Here is a 14,390-nt window from a genome sequence, read left to right on the forward strand (position 1 = left end):
TACATCAGTTCGCAGTCACTTATTTCCCTAGTTCAAGTTTGACCTCAAAAATTAATAATTACATTATCTAGAACCCCGGGTGGTGTCGGAACCCTCCGTCTCACACGCTGACACCTGACACTGAAAATCTACACTCCGCTGTTGTCTTCCACGAATAACAAACAATCGTTCATCAGTGATGCGGTATTATTATGAAAATTGACATGAAATGTGCCCTGTTGGAGAATGCTGTGAAAGAGACTTTCTGCTCGCTGGTTTCAAAAAGGACAGAGAGTAAACCCGAATAGATGTCAGAATGTAAAAGCCAATCTGGAACTTGTTACCAAATGTAGAATAACACAATATGAAAAAGGTTTTATTTATTTAACCGTAAAAAAAGAACTAGAAATGTGATATTTTATATTGAAGCCGCCCCAATATATTGGCGGGCTTTTCAAATTTGAAAAATCGGTTGCAGTCTGACAATTTGGCGCCGTTATTTTCCGCCTTCATCTCCTTGGCGTCTCCTGATTGGTGAATTCAGCAGCTCTCCGATTGGTTAAATGAAGAGCACAGAGCAGAGTGACCAATCAGCAGTGCCCACCACTCCATTCCTCCAGAAGGTACAAGGAGGAGGAATGTGGGCGGATCTCAACATTCTTCGTGAAAGTGTTTGTGAGATTGTGGCAATGTCTGGAAGAGGGAAGACCAGTGGTAAAGCTCGGTCCAAGGCCAAGTCCCGCTCCTCCCGAGCTGGACTGCAGTTCCCGGTGGGCCGTGTTCACAGGTTCCTTAAAAAGGGCAACTATGCTGAGCGGGTGGGTGCCGGAGCCCCGGTCTATCTGGCTGCTGTGCTCGAGTATCTCACAGCTGAAATCCTCGAGCTGGCCGGCAACGCGGCCCGGGACAACAAGAAGACCCGTATCATCCCCAGACACCTGCAGCTGGCCGTCCGCAACGACGAGGAGCTCAACAGGCTGCTGGGAGGGGTGACCATCGCACAAGGCGGGGTGCTGCCTAATATCCAGGCCGTGCTGCTGCCCAAGAAAACCAGCGCCCCGAGCACGAAGGGCAAGTGAAGCTGCCAGACCTGAATTTGACAACCCAAAGGCTCTTTTCAGAGCCACCCACTTTATCTGTGAAAGGGCTGGTTACTGTCTGAGAGACGGTAATGTTATACTGTTCGCGTTATTTTGTGTTGGTATGAATTGTACTGGAGTCAAGCATTTATCTGCTCATCAGATGGAATGCATTTTAATTTTCTCTTGCCATATTTGTAAGGCTTTTTTTACAATTCTACCGTTTATATACCACTAAGGCGTATCTTGAGTTCTAAAATGAGTTCCTCTGATAAAATAACTTGTCTCCAATGGTGTCACTGCTCCCACACTGAGAACTGTAAGGTCCTGAAATTCCCAGCTGCAATATGGAGACAAAGGAATCTGGGTCACTCTGCTTCGAGAGTTATCAGTGGACAGTAAAGAGGGTGGTCAAATCCTTCTGAGACGTTTATGTGCTGGAATCAACAAGAGATAACAGCTCTATCTTTTGCCAATTTGATGTCTCTTTGAAGAGCCGTTGTGTTCTCTGATGCCAAACTCAGTTCCGGGCAGGGTCAGTATTTTTTATCAGGGCAGTTGTTTCAAAGAAGCTGAAGGCGGATTTTTAAAGAGATGTTGTGTTTCGTGTTTTATTTCTGTACACTGTGGAGATTTACAAGGAACTGGGATAATTCGTCAGTGTTTTTGTCCCTGCCAAGGCGGCGTGCTTGGAGAACTCCCCGGGCAGCAGCAGACCCATTGCGGTCGATATGTGTGTACACAAATCACAAGATCCAAATGATTGTAGACTGATGCCATCTACTGGTTAAAAGTGAGTCATGCAAGAATATTCCCATTCCTTCAGAAATATCTGAAATTGGAGAGGAATAACATCGAGTGTGTTGGGGGCAGATTCAATCGAGACCCTGAAAACAGAATTGGATAATTATATCAAGAATAAAATAAAATTGCAGAGCAATGGAGAAAAGGCGGGTAGGTGGGAGGTGGTGAGCTGGTCTTGCAGAGAGCCGGCCGCGACACGACGGGCCGAATGACCAACTTAACAGAAACATAGAAAGATAGGAGCAGGAGTAAGCCATTCGGTGCTTCGAGCCTGTACCGCCAGTCAATACGATCATGGCTGATCATCCAAACTCAGTCCCCTGTTCGCGCTTTGTCCGCGTATCCCTTGATCCCTTTAGACATAAGCCGCGATCATTTTGGAACTAAAGACACGCTTTAGTAGGACAGAGAGTCAGAGACCCGTTTCCTATCCTGAGTGGTGTGAAACAGGGCTGTGTTCTCGCACCCACACTTTTTGGGATTTTCTTCTCCCTGCTGCTTTCACATGCGTTCAAGTCCTCTGAAGAAGGAATTTTCCTCCACACAAGATCAGGGGGCAGGTTGTTCAACCTTGCCTGTCTAAGAACGAAGTCCAAAGTACGGAAAGTCTTCATCAGGGAACTCCTCTTTGCTGACGATGCTGCTTTAACATCTCACACTGAAGAGTGCTTGCAGAGTCTCATCGACAGATTTGCGGTGCCTGCAATGAATTTGGCCTCACCATCAGCCTCAAGAAAACGAACATCATGGGGCAAGACGTCAGAAATGCTCCATCCATCAATATTGGCGACCACGCTCTGGAAGTGGTTCAAGAGTTCACCTACCTAGGCTCAACTATCACCAGTGACCTGTCTCTAGATGCAGAAATCAACAAGCGCATGGGAAAGGCTTCCACTGCTATGTCCAGACTGGCCAAGAGAGTGTGGGAAAATGGTGCACTGACACGGAACACAAAAGTCCGAGTGTATCAGGCCTGTGTCCTCAGTACCTTGCTCGATGGCAGCGAGGCCTGGACAACATATGTAAGCCAAGAACGACGTCTCAATTCATTCCATCTTCGTGCCTCCGGAGAATACTTGGCATCAGGTGGCAGAACCGTATCTCCAACACAGAAGTCTTCGAGGCGGCCAACATCCCCAGCTTATACACACTACTGTGTCAGCGGCGCTTGAGATGGCTTGGCCATGTGAGCCGCATGGAAGATGGCAGGATCCCCAAAGACACATTGCACAGCGAGCTCGCCACTGGTATGAGACCCACCGGCCGTCCATGTCTCCGCTTTAAAGACATCTGCAAACGCGACATGAAGTCCTGTGACATTGATCACAAGTCGTGGGAGTCAATTGCCAGCGTCCGCCAGAGCTGGCGGGCAGCCATAAAGGCGGGGCTAAAGTGTGACGAGTCGAAGAGACTCAGCAGTTGGCAGGAAAAAAGACAGAGGCGCAAGGAGACAGCCAACTGTGTAATAGCCATGACAAACAAATTTTTCTGCAGCACCTGTGGAAGAGCCTGTCACTCTAGAATTGGCCTTTATAGCCACTCCAGGCGCTGCTCCACACACCACTGACCACCTCCAGGCACTTACCCATTGTCTGTTGAGATAAGGAGGCCAAAGAAAGAGTCATAGAGAGATACAACACTGAAACAGGTCCTTCGGCCCACCGAGTCTGTGCCGATCATCAACCACCCATTCATACTATTCCTACATTAATCCCACATTCCCTACCACATTCCTATCTTCCCTCAATTCTCCTACCTGTACTAGGGGCAATTTACGATTGCCAATTTGCCTATCAACCTGCAAGTGTTTGGCTGTGGGAGCAAACCGGAGCTCCTGGCGGAAACCCAAGCATTCACAGGGAGAACTTGCAAACTGCGCACAGGCAGTACCCAGAACTGAACCCGGGTCGCTGGGGCTATGAGTTTGCGGTGTTCATCACTGTGTGGCCCTAAAAGGTAGTACTGTTAAAAAAAAAAGCCTTACAAATATAAGAGGAAATTAAAACGCATTCCATCTAATAAGCATCTAAATGCCCAAATCCAGTAGTACAAACTCTTTTATGAATTTATTTAATAATTTGGCCTCAACTCTTTTCTGTGGTAGAGAATTCCACAGGTTCACCACTCCCTGGGTGAAGAAATCCCTCCTCATCTCAGTCCTAAATGTCTTACCCCTTATCTTTAGACTGTCACCCCTGGTCCTGGACTCCCCCGCCATCAGGAACATCCTTCCTACATCTAGTCTGTCCAGTCCTGTTAGAATTTTGTCGGTTTCTCGGAGATGATGTAACCATTCCATGATTCTATCCTCCAATGGGAACATGAACGTGGTGTTAAGGTGCAGATTGAAATGGTTGAAATGACATTTGAGTTCCAATGAGCTCTGGCCTGTATACTGTATAAATGACGAGCTACATGTATGCCAGCGATGCTGGCATAGTGCTGAGTATATCTGCCTTCCAAACAATTGACCCAGATTAGATTCCCGGTCATCGCAATGCCCACTCGCGGTCAAATATATTTCTGCAACCTTGCCATAGAATGTGACAAATGAAAAGCCATGACTGAATTGAAGTCGACAAATATTCTCAACATTATGTTCTTCTCCCTTAAAGTTGATGGTCAAGGGTGCTGTGGAATTTTGCTACTTAAAAATGTCAATGCAAATTCAGAAAGAAAGCTTACAAAATATTGTCAACATCCAGTCAGACTCACTTCCTTGCTTGATCAGCGTCGCCCTGCAGCAAGTTTGTTTCCTTCAAGTGCTTATCCAGTTTCTTATTGAAATCATTGATTGTCTCTCCTTCCACCACACTTGTGGACAGCGAGGTCCAGCAGGTAAAACAGAAAAAGTTCTTCCTCACATTCCCTTCCATCTCTTGCCATAAACCATCAGTCTGTGTCTCCTAGTCCTTGTACCATCAGCTAATGGGAACAGGTTATCCTTGTCTAACTTATATACACCTCTGTCAAACCTCCTCTCAATCTCCATTTCTCAAAGGAGAACAACCCCTTACTTACAGAACACAATCCAGAGTCATCTATCGAAGCTTTTCAGGTGCAAAAGAATAGTTGTGTATTAAGTAGTATAGATAGGAGCATAAAACTAAGAGACTTTGAGAGATCAACTGATTGTCTCTGCCCAATTCACTGGATTTTCTGTATCACCTGAACACTGCTATACTCTGTGTAAAGGTTAGAGCATTTCCATGGCTTACATTTATGCAAGAACTGCTATGTCAAGGCTGGATGGCAAAGCAGTGACTGTCATCATCACAGGAATATGTCAAAATGCCATGTTGAGAGATGTGTCTGTGTGGATGATGCACTGAGTCACGACAAAAAGGAAAAGTCATGCAGCAGGAGGGGCCCACAATGTGGGGGTGATGGATCATGACATATTTTACCTTTGTGAATAATAAGGACAGCTACAATAATAGGACTAATTGTATGCTATGTACATCAATATATTACAGTCTGTTTGAGCTAATGCTTGTTTCATTATGAAATGACATTACAAGGCTATAGTCCGTTAAAACCTCTATGTAAGAACAATGGGAGAGATAGGTTGAAGACCACAGCATCCTTACAGGGGGTGAGATGAGATAAATAGGACACTGTAGAATTGCAAAATCAAAATGGCTTCTATCAGCAAGAATGTGACCTTTCGTATCCTTGTTAAAATAGAAAGGAACAGGAAGTATCTGTAATGTGTGTAGATTGAACCATTAACTAACTAGGGTCAAACAATGATGTCAACCTGGTCCAATTCAAAGCTAATATGGGAACATTCTTGCACCCAAAGAAGGGTAAAAGAAAGGGTGATACGGGACATTGTCGGCACTTACAGAGGGGTCCACGGAACATCGTTGGCGCATTTAGAAGGAGAAGATAGACTACGGTCAAGAAAACAGCAAGGGAAGCAGAAAGAGAGAAGTCCACGCCCCAGCAAGCACAGAAGCAAGAACCGGTGCTGAGTGATTCTGCATACCTATTGCTGTTGTTAAACATTCACTTTATCTATCTTAGTTAAGACTAATAAACTCTCAGACTTGATCACAGAACTTGAGTTTGTACCTTGTAGGTCTATTTTGGCCAATAATCACAGGACATTTTCTGTCTCCACTTCCCCTCTCTATTCTATCTCCCTCCTCTCGCTCTCCTCCCTCTGCACTTTATTATTATTGATGATGGTCATATTGACCTATTTATTCTCCTCCATCTCAGACAGTCCCCTGCGATTATGGATGACTTTTTACACTCCAGTTTGATGGGTTCTGAAATAGCTGATAAATCCAATGCATGATCTGCAGACTCTGCCACATGAGGGTTAGGTGGTGTTAGAAGGGTTCAGGTAAATGACCCGTTTGGAGGTATGGATTCTGCCTTCGAGCCTCGACTTCACATGTTACCGACAAATTTCCCTGAACTGTAAACTATCTTCCCAAATGAGAGATGATTTGAGGACATATCTAAATTGTTTCCACACTCAGCTTGGTGTCCTCCTGCTGCGACCAAGTTCTGAGCAAAACAGCTGCTTCCGGATTCTGCATTTGCAGGTTCTTGGAGAGACCCCTGTTCAGACTAAGTGATAGACTAATACTGATGGTCTGAACACACGTCAGTTGCTGTCTGTGAGTGAGGGGCTCTGGAAAACTTTCCCTTGTGCCATGTCACAGATACAGTAAGGAAGGATGGAGTAGATGAGTCTATGTCTTTCTCCAGTACTGAATTGCAGTGGGGTGGATGTTTAATCAGGATCTAACTGTCTCTTTTTGGGTGAGTAGGCAACAGAAAGGAGACCAGTTCCCCTCCCTGGGTACCGGTCACTGCTTCTATCCTGTGTGTGTAGGATTCACCCTGAGTCCCTCTATCCAGCTTTACCTGCTCTATCTGGAAAAGTGCTGAACCTTTCAGTTTTTGGTCTGCTCAAACCGAGTTCAAGGCCTGAGTAGTGAACAGAATGTCTCATTAATTCGTTGAATAATAATATGATTGAACAGCAGGTTATGATCGTCTCAGCCAAAGATTGGAAAAATCCCCGTCCATCAATATTACAACAGGGACTGCGAGAATCTCCTGGCTCAGAGTGTTTAAGGGATACAGACCTAGGCATCGGCAACTAACCCCTGAAAATCACAGCAAAGACTGTGTCCATGAGGACATTTAACAACCTGGAGCTGGGACTCTGGGACGGTCCAGCTCTATTCTCACTGTGCTTGTGTGTCCGGTGTAATCGCGTGTCTCTTGTTTAAAATAAAACGATGAAGATTACCGTCCGGTATTACTCTCATTGACCTGGGTTTTCACTCGGGTAAAATAAAATGTTGCTGGCTGATATTAACTCTGCAAAGTCCCAGCAAACACACCGGCTCCCTCATTCTTCCCATGTTTCTGTCGCTTTGAGAAGAGGGGCTCAATAGTAACAAACACCCTGCAGACAGAGTCCGCAATTTGAGCATCTAAATGGGACCAGCTGCCAGTTTTATATGTTCCATGTTCCCCCACACTTCCCCTCCCTCCCTCCACCCTAACCCCATGTTTGACTTTTCAATGTAGACATTGGGAGAAGTTTCCATTGATGTTTATTTGCTGAATTATTGCAGAGATCTGCTCACGCGCGAGAAAGGCCAGTCGAATATGACGTCATAACGCGGAGAAGAGCGCATGCGCACCCCATCCCCCAGCTCTGCCTCTGAGCGCCATTCACTGTGATTGTTTAAATCAGCTGCAAATGGAGACATTACAAGCCTGGGGTAAGTGAACAAACAGTATCTGCTCACAGCAGTACAACAGATTTGGGTCCGTGTCTGCCGATGTGCTGATAGATTAGCATTGATTACCGGGTCCATTCAGCGGGAGTGGGGGACAGTTTGTAATGTACATTGTGGAGCAGGAACTGGTCCTGGAACATGGAGTGAGCCGGGGGGTGGGGGGGGGGGGGGGGAGAGGTCTTTCTCAGGCAGTGTCTGGACAGGGAGAGAGAGACAGAATATGATGAACTCACTATTGAAAATCATTGCTGATTTCTCTCTCCAAATCGTAATGAATGTTATAATTAAAAGCAAAATACTGCGGATGCTGGAAATCTGAAATAAAAACAAGAAATGTGGCGCAGTGGTTGGCACCGCAGCCTCACAGCTCCAGCGACCCGGGTTCAATTCTGAGTACTGTCTGTGTGGAGTTTGCAAGTTCTCCCTGTGTCTGCGTGGGTTTTCTCCGGGTGCTGCGGTTTCCTCCCACAAGCCAAAAGACTTGCAGGTTGGTCGGCAAATTGGCCATTATAAATTGCCCCTAGTATAGGTAGGTGGTAGGGAAATATTGGCACAGTTGGGGATGTGGTAGGAGTATGGGATTAGTGTAGTATAAATGGGTGGTTGATGGTCGGCACAGACTCGGTGGGCCGAAGGGCCTGTTTGAGTGCTGTATCTCCAAGCTAAACGAAACTAAACTCAGCAGGTCTGGCTGCATCTTTGGAGAGAGAAGCAGAGTTAACGCTTCAGGTCAGTGACCCTTCTTCAGTAATGAATGTTCCTGGTTCAGATCCAGTATCTCACTATTTATTGTAATTGGATAGTGAACAGCAGAAAAAAAAAGTCTGAACAATAAAGATGCGGCAGATTTGAAGGGATCAGGTGAGAAGATTAAAGACACTTTTTTAAACAGTGCTTACTTTTTGTCCATTGAACAATGGAACACGGAAATAGAAATCTGGCTTACGCAAATGTCGCTACTCGATCGGGTATTCCAATTCATGGAGCAGTGCGGGGCTTGGGGTGTTTTTGAATGTCACAAAATTGTTATAAAACCGTTCCAAATATCTGGCAAGTAGAAGCAGAGTTCTGCAGTACTGCAGTGGACTCAGACACTGACACTACTTGTGTTGTTGACTTTCCTTTTGTGATTGTTCAGAATGTTTATTATTGTAAAGATTACATTGATCACTTTTCTGTCTTCTCACTCAGCTGTTATTCAAGTATAAAAGTTAACTTTCTTTTTCTGCAGGCAAACAGTTGAAGGAACCAGATGGAAAGGCATGACTCCTCGACAGAAAGAAATGTGCATCCAGCTCGTTCCAATACACAGTAGGTACAGTGTAACTCACAAAGCACAGTGACACGGTCAGATTATCATTTTCAGTGTAACAAACAAAAGAAGTAGACCAACACTGATTCCAAGAGATGCATTAACAATTCAATAGTCAAACAGAGCAGTAGAGATAGTCATCATTGCTATTTCACTCCAACTGACTGGTAGATACATCAATCACAGTCCAAAAACACACACATTATCAGATTTAAATACATTGTGTTGCCTTGACTACAAATCAATTCCCAAATCTTAAGGAGAACACACAAAATGTACCTGACTGAAACTACAGAATGAATCCCAATAACGTACCCCACAATATAAACTGAGCTACAAATTACACATCAGTCCAAACATGTCACTCAGGGTCAGACAAAAACACATAGGATTAATTCATTCTCTACAAACGGATGGAATTTGACATTACATATCAGGTCATGCTCTAAAATTAAAAGCTCGTCATTCATAATTGCTTTTGCAGAGCTACAATTGGATACCAAACTGCAACTCAAACAAGAATTGCATAAAACCTACAGCAATCAAATTTTGTTTATCCATATTTTAAATTACACACTTTTTGATACATTAACGTGTGAAACAAAGCGATGACAACACAATGCCTGAAATATATATTAAGTCCTGAATACAGCAGGATCTCAACTCACATACAGCACAAAGACACATAGATGCAGAGTGAATCCTACACTCAACCAGGGTGCCAGAGCCTCACAGATCAGGAATGAATCAAATATACAGACACAGTATCAGTAACTTACATATATTTATTTATTTTATTTATTTAGAGATGCAGCACTGAAACAGGCCCTTCGGCCCACCAAGTCTCTGCCGACCAACAACCACCCATTTATACCAATCCTACATTAACCCCATATTCCCTACCACATCCCCACCATTCTCCTACCAACGCTAGAGGGAATTTACAATGGCCAATTCACCTATCAACCTGCAAGTCTTTGGCTGTGGGAGGAAACCAGAGCACCTGGCGGAAAACCATGCGGTCACAGGGAGAACTTGCAAACTCCGCACAGACAAAAACTGACAGGTTCAGAATAGAATTGGCCATCACATACCAGGGAATGACATGTACAAATTAAACCTCAGAGCCATATGTTAGAAACAGGCATGTACAGACTGAAGATCACATTCACTTCCGAGACAATGTAGAGATGTGGTGAAAAATCCACAGTTAAAAACCAGAATGATATCCTTACTCTTATAACAGATAGTGACAGTGACAGGTTAAAAACCACAGCTACATGTTAGAAATTTAAGGGCACAGGTTAAAACCTTAAATTGGCCTTCTAGACAATCAAAGATGAAATGTGAACCCCCATATCTTTTTTTTTTATATATATATTCCCAAGAATGTAATATTAACAGTCAAATCCACACTCACATACCCTAAACTGATGGGGATAAAGTACAAGCCAGACACACAGACACATCAAAATTTGAAAGGGTCAGAATAAGATGATTCCCACATGAAACAGGTACAGAAAAACTCACACTCAAAATCAGAAACTGACAGAGATAAATTGTAGATTAGGGAATTGAGAGGTATACATTGACACTTACACTCCAAAAGACTGGTGTGGGAGAAGTGGGGTTCAGTTCATGGGGCACTGGCACCATTACCGGAGAAAATGGGGGCTGTACCATTCTGACGGTCTGCACCTGAAATGGCTTGAACCAGTGTTCTGGCAAACTGCATAACTAGGGAAATAGAGAGGGCTTTGAACTAAACAGAGGGATCAAGCTTGGGTAGATGTAACAAATCAAGGGGTAGAGTCAAGGCATGAGAGCAGAATAGTAATATGGGAAATGAAGACCAGTGAATGGCGGAAGGGACAGAGAGAAAAAAACCGAAGAACACACCAACAGTCAACACGAGGTGTTACAAAGATAACAAAAATCTAAGGCTCTGTATGTGAATGCACATAGCATTCATAACAAGGTAGAGGAACAGATAGTGCACATTGAAGTAAATAAATATGATATAATAGCCATGACAGAGACTTGGCTACAAGATAACAATGGTTGGGTCCTGAATATTGAGGCGTATACAGCATTCAAGAAGAATAGGAAGCTAGGTAAAGGTGGAGGGGTTGCAATGTTAATCAAGGATGGCATTGGTGCAATAGTTAGAGATGACCTTGCTTCAGGAGATCAGGATGTAGAATCGGTTTGGGTGATGATGAGGAATAGTCGGAGAAAGAAGTCACTCGTGGGAGTTGTGTACAAGCCCCCAAGCAATAATGACAGTGGAGGGTGAAGTATACAAGAAGAAATTTTGGGTGCTTGTGATAAAGGGATAGAAATAATAATGAGGATTTTGTTCAACATTTCAACTGGAAAATTCAGATTGGTTATAGCAGCCTGGACGAGGAGTTCATAGAATGCTTTTTGAGATAGTTTCTTAGAGCGGTACATTCTGGAACCATCCAGCCAGGGTTATATTAGATTTGGTATTGTGTAATTTAACAGGGTTCATTAATGACCTCAGAGTAAAGGAACCTCGAGGTAGCAGCAACCACAATATGATTGAATTTTGCATCCAGTTTGAAATTGAGAGGATTGGGTCTAAGACGAGTATTTTAAACTTAAATAAGGACAACAATGTGGGCATGCAAGCTGAACTAGCTGAATTGAACGGGGTTTCTAGGCTTGGAGATAAATTAATAGAGAAGCAGTGGCAGACATTTAAGGGGATATTTCAGAATACTCAAAGTATATTCCTACAGTAAAGTAAAATTCCAAGTGGAGGACCCATCATCCATGGTTAACTAAAGAAGTTAATGATAACCTCAACCTTAAAGAAAATGCATATAATTGTGCAAAGACGAGTGGCAGGTCAGATGATTGGTCAGAATATAATGAATGGCAGAGAATGACTAAAAGGTTAATCAGGAGAAAATAAATTAGATTATGACAGAAAATTAGCCAGAAATGTAAAAACGGATAGCAAGTGTTTCTATAGGTATTTAAAAAGGAAAAGTGTAAGTAAAGTGAGTGTTGGTCCTCTAGAGAATGAGAATGGGGAGTTAATAGTAGCGAATAAGGAAATGGTGGTTGAAATGAACAATTATTTGGCTTCTGTCTTCACTAGAGGATACACAAAATATTTCAGTAATAGCAGTTAATCAGGAGGTGGAAGGAAGAGAGGAACTTGGTGAAGTTACAATCACCAGGGAAGTGGTACTGAGTAAACTGATGGAGCTGCTGGCTGACAAGTCTCTGGGTCCTGATGGGCTTCATCCTCGGGTCCTTAAAGTTATGGCTGCTGAAATAGTTGACTCGTTACTTTTTCAAGATTCGCTTGATTCTAGAAAGGTTCCATCAGACTGGAAAGTAGCAAATATAACCCTTCTATTCAAGAAGGTGGAGAGGCAGAAATTGGGTAACTATAGGCCAATTAGCTTGACCCCTGATTCAGGGAAGGCATTAGAATTGATCATTAAGGAGGCTATAGCTGGGCATTTAGAAAAACACAAGGTCATTGGAAATATTCAGCATGGCTATGTGAAAGGGAAATCATGGTTAATCAAAGTGTTAGAGTTCTTTCAAGGAGGAAAATGCACTGGGGATAAAGGGGAGTCCATTGGCATACAGTATTTGGTTTTCAAGAAGGCCTTTGTCAAGGTGCCACATGAAAGGTTATTGTGCAAAGCAGGAGTTCATGGTGTAGTGGGTAACTTAATTAGCATGGATAGAAGATTGGCTGGCTGACAGAAAACATTCTGATCGGGAGGATGTGATAAGTGGAGTAACACAGGGGTCTGTCCTGGGCCCACAACTTTTTACAATTTATATCCATGGCCTAGATGAGGGGAGCAATGGCATGGCAGTTAAATTTGCAGATGACACACAGATCGGTAGGAAAGTGTGTTGTGAAGAGGACATAAGGAGGTTGCAGACCTTTATAGATGGTTGAGTGAGTGGTCAGAAATCTGGCAGATGAAGTGTAATGTGAAAAAATGTGAAGTTGTTCACTTTGTCTGGAAGATTAAAAAAACAAAGTATTACTTAAATGGAGAACAACTGCATAATTCCGAGGTGCAGAGGGATCTAGGTGTTCTGGTGCATGAGTCATGAAAAGTTAGTATGCAGGTACAGCAAGTCATCAAGAAGGAAAATGGAATACTATCCTTTATCATGAGAGGGATTGAAAATAAATGTAAGAATGTTATGCTTCAGTTATACAGGGCATTGGTGTGACCACATCTTGAATACTGCGTGCAGTTTTAGTCTCCATATTTCAGGAAGGAAGTAAATGTGTTGGAGGCGTTTCACAGGAGGTTTATTAGATTGATACCTGGAATGAGTGGGTTGTCTTATGAGGAAAGGTTGGACGGACTGGGCTTTTCTTCACTGGAGTTTAGAAGAGTGAGGGGAGACTTGATTGAAGTGTATAACATCCTGAATGGTCTTGACAAGTGGATGGGGAAAGGATGTTTCCTCTTGTGGATGAGTTCAGAACTCGGGGGTGCTGCTTTAGAATTAGGGGTGGCCATTTTAGGACAGAGATGAGATTTTTTTCTCTCCGAGGGTTGTGCAACTTTGGAATTCTCTGCCTCAGAAGGTGGTGGAGGTGGGGTAATTGAATATTTTTAAGGCAGGGGTAGATAGATTCTTGTTCGGCAAGGGAATCAAAGATTATCAGGCATAGATGGGCGTGTGGACTTAAGCTCAGAAATTGATCAGCCATGAACAAATTGAACAGCGGAGCAAGCTCGAGCGGCTGAATGGTCTACTTCTGCTAATTCAGCAGGACTGGGGGACTGTTTGTAACATGCACTGTGAAGCAGGAACTGGTCCCGGAACATGGAGTGAGCCAGGTGAAAGGGAGAGGTCTTTCTCGGGCACTGTCTGGACAGGGAGAGAGAGACAGAATATGATGAACTCCCTTTTTCAAAATCATTCCTGATTTCTCTCTCCAAACTGTAATGAATGTTCCTGGTTCGGATTCAATATCTCACTGTTTGTTGTTGTTGGATAGTGAATTGGGTGGCAGAGTGGCCCAGTGACTAGCACCGCAGCCTCACAGCTCCAGTGACATTGGTCCGGTTCTTCGTACTGCTTGTGTGGATTTTGCAAGTTTTCCCTGTGACTGCATGGGTTTCCGCTGGGTGCTCTGGTTTCCTTCCACATGCCAAAGACTTGCAAGTTGATAGGCAAATTAGCCATTGTTAAAATAAAATGCCCCTGGTGTAGGTATGTTGAAGGAGAATAGTGGGGACGTGAGAGGGAAAATGGGATTAATATAGGATTGGTATAAATGGGTGGTTGGTGGTCAGCATGGACTCGATGGGCTGAAGGGCTTGTTTAGGTATTGTATCTCTCGATGAATGGTGGGGGAAAAATGGCTGAATAATGAAGACACGGCAGATTTTCAAAGACTCTCTATTGCAGGATCAGGTG

The sequence above is a fragment of the Heterodontus francisci genome, chromosome 45 (genome assembly GCF_036365525.1).
Source record: "Heterodontus francisci isolate sHetFra1 chromosome 45, sHetFra1.hap1, whole genome shotgun sequence".
In the NCBI taxonomy this organism is placed as follows: Eukaryota; Metazoa; Chordata; class Chondrichthyes; order Heterodontiformes; family Heterodontidae; genus Heterodontus; species Heterodontus francisci.